Raw genomic sequence first — 5,966 nt, 5'->3', positions numbered from 1 at the left:
TTTAATATGCTGCTGAGAATATAGCCCAGAAGAAGCGTATAGTAGAGCTTTTATTTTGGAAAGAGACATTTCTCTGTAATAAACTCTCTTTTCCAAAGATGAGTGATTTCTCCATCAGATTTATTTATTTTTTATTACTTTGTTGTTTCAGCAACATTAAATTTAAAAACTGTACTTTTGAGTTAAAATATATATTTATAATTTTAATAAATGACAAATTAAAAAAGCATGAACATTTTTTTTGTATCGAATAAATATCAAACCGAACCGTGAATTTTGTGTATCGTTGCACCCCTACTGACGACCACAGCTGTTGTTTTTAGGGGTTCAATCAGTGACAGGAACTCTCTGGAAACGTACATGTATATATATATTTTACTGAGTTTTAAAAGATGCTCCTCCCTCAGGTGTATTCACATCAGCTCCTGGTTGGTTCCTGCCGTCAGCCCCACTTCTCCCCTTCACCACACTGTTAAACTTTGGGTTGAATCTGTGGTGAGCAGTGTTGGGTAAGTTACTTTAAATTAGTAACTTAGTTACATTACTAGTTACTCCTATCAAAAGTAACTCAGTTACTTCAAGTTACTCGTTACTTTCAAAGTAACTAGTTACTAGGGAAAGTAACTTTGGTTTTACCCAGAATTCTCTTATTAATGTGTTGCTTCCCTAACTGGATACCCAGCAAGGATGCCAGTCTTCTAGCTTGCTTACAGGTTAGCACTATCCTGCCACAAGTACACTGTGCCACCTAATGGCCTGAACCTAAAATGGTGAAAATGGCAGTGTAGTAGTGCGAGTGCAAGTTAATGATGAAATGAATGAAACTAAATTAGAAATTAACAAAGTTTGTTTTATGTGTCACTTTTTTATCTGTGTGTTTTAATCTATTTCTATTGTTTCAACCCTCTACAAATGCAAACACATCATTCTGGGGTTGTTACAGCAGTGTTATAAATCTAATCATTGTACGTAGTATTACTAGGAAGAAGCAGTGGATCACAAAACACAACATACAGTGTGTTGAAACTTTTGAAAGATATTTATTTTTGCCATTTAAATGGACAGAAAGTATGCCTTTAGCAGTGCCAACATTAAACTGTACCTCAGACAATTTAGGACCTGTAGGTATCAAAGTGCAAAAACATGTAGTGCAAAAAAATGATTAAACATAAACACAGTGAGGTTTGTCCATTCTTTGTAAAGTTAACTGAACTTAACTTTGTAAACTTAACTGCTGAATTGCACCAACGGGAGACCTCATGTTCAGTAATAAAAGTATTTTCAGAGAAAGAGAAGAGAAATAAAATTAATTACAAGTATGTTCAGCCCCACAAACAGAAATAAAATAAATAATAAGTATTTTCAGCTTCATAAACAGTCAAACCAAAATAATATTGCCTCCATACAGGCCATGTAGATAAATAAAATATAATGGTATTTTAAGTGCTTCAGAAGCCCAAGTTTCACTTAGAAATAACCCTACTTTACCTCGTAGAGCACCACTGAAGGCAACACATCATCATCATATGAGCACTACTCAACTTTGGTTCCATCAAACCAACAATTGTACCTCAAGAGGAGAAGCTTCTCAAACTTATGATCAGACAACTTGTTCCTCTTTGGAGTGAGAATCAGGTTTCCCAGGCTGCCTTTCAACTGGGGCGCTTGAAGGAGTAGCTGCATTAAGTTTAAGAGAGAGTTTCTTCATCATCGGGAAATGATTCAGAGAGTCTAACCCTGTTGCTCCTGATTTGAGGTACTCGGCTACCTCACCTTCAGCAGTGGCATATATGTCCTCATTCTCTTCAAAGGAGAAGAACTCATCCTCTTTGCTAGAACCCGGGTGCTGTGTTGTGTTGGTGGCGCTGGTACCTGGTTGTAGCTGATCTTGCTCAGGGAGAAGTTTTCGACACTCTACCAGCAGACGTGCCTTTGCGAGGTCCTTCCGCGACTGGTCATGTAGCCAACGAAGCTTAAATTTTGGTAGTGTCACAGCAGCCAGCAAAGCATCTTCACTTCCAAGGACATATGCAAACCTTGTTTTGACTGCCTGTAATAACGACACAGTAAAAGTGCAAAAAACATTTTTGCATGAGAAAGTATGCATTGTTTCAACATTAAATTAATTAAACATTAACAGCATGCTGTAGTTTTATTTAGAATGTATTTTAATTTGTAAATAGTGTGTATTTTACTACGTTGTATTTATTTTATTTATTTATTGAGGTTAAGTATCTGTAACTGTAACAGCATTCATTTGCATGTGACACAACAGCACAGCACAATATAAAAAGCAATTGAGTAATACATTTCATTAAAGATAAACACAAATAAAAATATCATCTCTTACCTGGACAACTGTATCTGGTAGCCCAACAAGAATTTGCAGACCATTTTTTATAGCCAGAGTCTTGGTCAGCAGCGATTCCAGTGTGGGTAGGAGTGTGCCATAAAAACAATGGTCTTCTCCTTGAAGAATGTCCAGTGCCACAGTAAGTGGTTTCATGACTGCACAGTACTCTCTGATACACTGATGCTCCCTCTCATTGAAACATTTCAACTGTAATGTGGATGAGATTGTGTTCAGCTCCACCAAAGGTATCTTTGAAATTCTCTCCAGAGCATAATAGAACGAGTTCCACCTTGTTGTGCAAGGTACTAGTAGTTTCTTTGCAATAATGTCTTCCACAATCTCAGCAGCCACTGTGGAACGACTGGCCTTGTTCCACAGCCCTGCACATTTTGTGGTGGCACTTCTGTAGATGGTTTTTGTTGCAGCTTCAGACAATAGCCACTTCTCCACATCAGTGCAAGAGATAAGATTCATTGTGTGTGATGCACATCTCTGATGTGGCGGTAAAGAAATTGCATCATCAGCATCATCAGCACCATTCTGTAGTGCATCCCCAATCGAAACAAAAATCACCTCATCCTCCTCATATTCAGAGTCATCTGACTCAGGTGGTGGCTGGTACACTTTAAAAGCCTTGACAAAATTGGAGCCATTATCCGTTACAGTTGATGTGATTTTAAACGATAGGCCATGAGATGAGTTAATGTTGTCCAGCTCAGATGCAATACTGTCATACGTATGTCGACCCATAAATCGCCTGCATGCCAGCGCTGCTTTCTCACGTTTCATGTTTTGTGCATTTATCCAATGCGCGGTCACACCAAGAAAACTTTTATTATGCACAGTCCAAATGTCTGCTGTTGTGGAGATGTATTCTACCATGTCAAGTGTATTTTTGAGCTCTGACTCCATGTTGGCATATTCTTGGTCTAGGAAACTGGAAAATGTCTTTCTGCATGGTGCCTTCCCAGCTCTCCCTCGCACAGGTATATGACTAATCAGTTGTCTGAAAGCATGGGACTCAACCGTTGAGATGGGTTTCATGTCTTCCACAACATACCTGGCCATCAGCCTGTGTAGCTGGGGCTGCGTGATGGACTGTGCAGCAGGCTGTCCGAAATCAAGCTTTCGTTGTTTTGCTGGAATAGCGTCAACGGAGCTAGAGTCACCGACGTTGCCTTCAGGTTCTTTTTCAACTAAGTTGGTAGATGCATGCTGTTTCTGAAGATCTTTCATCAGATTAGAATTGCTAGTCTTTGATGTCGAAAGAGTTTTAGAACCTCCACAGAGAGTACAGTTGACGACAATATTCCTGTCTTTTACCATACCTTTTACCAGAAAGGAGAAATAATGTGAATATTCCCAGGAGAGAAAACCCATGCCTGGACCATCTTCGACTGCCGCCATGATTGTAGCTTACGTCACAGTGTCACGTGCGCTTTTTACGTCCAACACGGAAACTGCAGTCGTGGTGCTTTCCTTTGTACTCGGGACTCGGAAATTCTGCCTTCTCAGTAGGAAGGCAGACTGCAGATGAGCTGCATATGTGTTTAGTAGTAATTTGTTTTTGTAGAGGGCTAGCAAAACAAGCGTTTTCGAGGGCGTCGCCATATTGGAATCCAGACTTCTCCAACGAGGCTAACCAGAACGCCGTTTACTCGAGTGTGACATTATTCCCAGGTTCGTGTTCCGATTTCCGAGGTAAGTCAAATGCAACACACGAAGTAAGGAATAACGACCCTATCTAAATCCCAGCAACGACTAACGCGTTCCTGATTTTGGCATAATAACTAGTTACCGTGCTCGTTACCACAATAATAACATAGTTACTGTAATGCGTTACTTAATAACGCGTTAGTCCCAACACTGGTGGTGAGGATGAGTCCACCAACAGTTCTTTTTATCCTGCAGCTAAAACTTGATGAAGCACGTTCTGTGTAGTCGAATTCCCAAACTTCTCCACAGAGAAAGGGCAGTAGGTCCAACGAGATAACTCCAGCAGCCCCACAGAGGGCTCGGCTACACCCTGTCAATCAGGCGACTCACTTCCTCTTTGCACTGCTTTGTTCTTTGAGCTGACACCGAGGGCACTCATTCATGTCAGTCACGTGTAACTCCCATGGAATACCGCTGCCGAAGTATTCCATGAGAAGGAATGCCGAATGAAGAAGAAACACAAAAACAGAGGCACAGTGATCACTGATACTGGTGTCATGCGCTGGCTTTATAAAGACAAAGATTTCAGCACAAACATTTGTATCAGCTGCAGAACAGCACAGAGCATTTTTCATTCTACTACAAGATTTATCAGGCAAATTAATTGTCAAACGATTCCAAGAAGAGTCCTGGAGTGTCGGATATGCTGTGCAATCAGTGCAATCACATCTTCTCAGCGCAGACAAAGAGCAGGAAGTCTTATTTGAGCCCTCTGAAAACAGCCAGTCGACACGTCGATGAGTTCTACTGGAAACTGTGCAGAGGAGGACGATGGTTTGCAGATTCTTCCTACATACTGTACGTCCTGCAGAGCCTCTCGAACACGCCGTTCCTGTTCCTGAAGTCCACTGTTACACAGCAGCAGGCACGCAGCCAGAAACAGTGACAGACCCAGAAAAAACTGTTATTAATTCACGGTCTGAATGTTTTACTGTGGAGTTGGCAGCAGCGGCCCACGGGGGGAAACATTGATTTCATTAAACAGACTGATTAAAACTTTGCAGCACTCTTATTCAAATCGAAGTGCAAAGTGACGTGTTTGCTGTGCAGCTTTGACTCATCAGACTTCCTGATCTGTCTTATCTAGTAGCTGCTTTATCAAACCAAGCCCACACAAATCTTTAGACTCATCTGTTCCACGGGAACGAAATAGTTTAGGGAACCATATGAGGCGAAAATAACCAGTCGGATCAATTGTGCACCAATAAAGTGCACAGTGGACACGCCTGTGAATACTGGAGGCGCTTTTCACTCAAATATCCCACTTGAACCCAAGCAACACATAAAGTACAAGAGGTGACAGCTTGTCAATAAGCCTATTATATGAGTTGTCGGAGGATATGACAGAGAGCTCTGCCCTCGTGTCACACCGTAGCATCCTGGAAACACAGCTCGTTGTTAGTTCCAGCCGAACAGATGGCTCGTCTTGTTACATTCACACACACTGTGTCAGCTGAGGTGTGAACATTTAAAATTAACTGTGTCTTCTGTGATGACTGCGTGGAGTGTGAAGCGGGGGTGCCTTCACTACGCTGGTGTGTCAGAAATAGAGCGAGCAGAGTAAAGTGGAGGCTGTTTATGAAGCATCCGTCCTGCTTACTGTGCACCGACCAGCTCGGGAGGCTTACGGTCGGCCCACATTCAAGCACTTTTAATGTTTGCAACAAATCATTTCAGAAAATGTCACATGCAAATGTGACTTGTTGTCATGGATACGGTGAGTTGCACTGTGGGCTGTGATAAGAGATTTGTTTATATTTAAAGTGAGGAAGCAAAATGAAACATTATTTATACATAACTTTATCAGCCTCGTCCAGCTGATGAGGGCTGCAGGTCAGTCTTCATCTGCTCCTCTGCTTCAAGTCTTTGTTTGGTGAAACAAAATCCTCTAAAGAAG

At 41.4% G+C, this 5,966-nt stretch overlaps 1 pseudogene; it reads right to left on the bottom strand.

Annotated features, from left to right (window-relative positions):
• Positions 1-1,533: 1,533 nt before the first annotated feature.
• LOC148098348 (uncharacterized) lies at positions 1,534-3,412 on the bottom strand (annotated as a pseudogene).
• Positions 3,413-5,966: the final 2,554 nt, after the last annotated feature.

Source organism: Neolamprologus brichardi, chromosome 16, assembly GCF_056152115.1.
Source record: "Neolamprologus brichardi isolate AB-2024 chromosome 16, ASM5615211v1, whole genome shotgun sequence".
Taxonomy (NCBI): domain Eukaryota; kingdom Metazoa; phylum Chordata; class Actinopteri; order Cichliformes; family Cichlidae; genus Neolamprologus; species Neolamprologus brichardi.
Note: the sequence above shows the minus strand (reverse complement) of the source record. Positions and strands in the feature narration are given on the sequence as shown.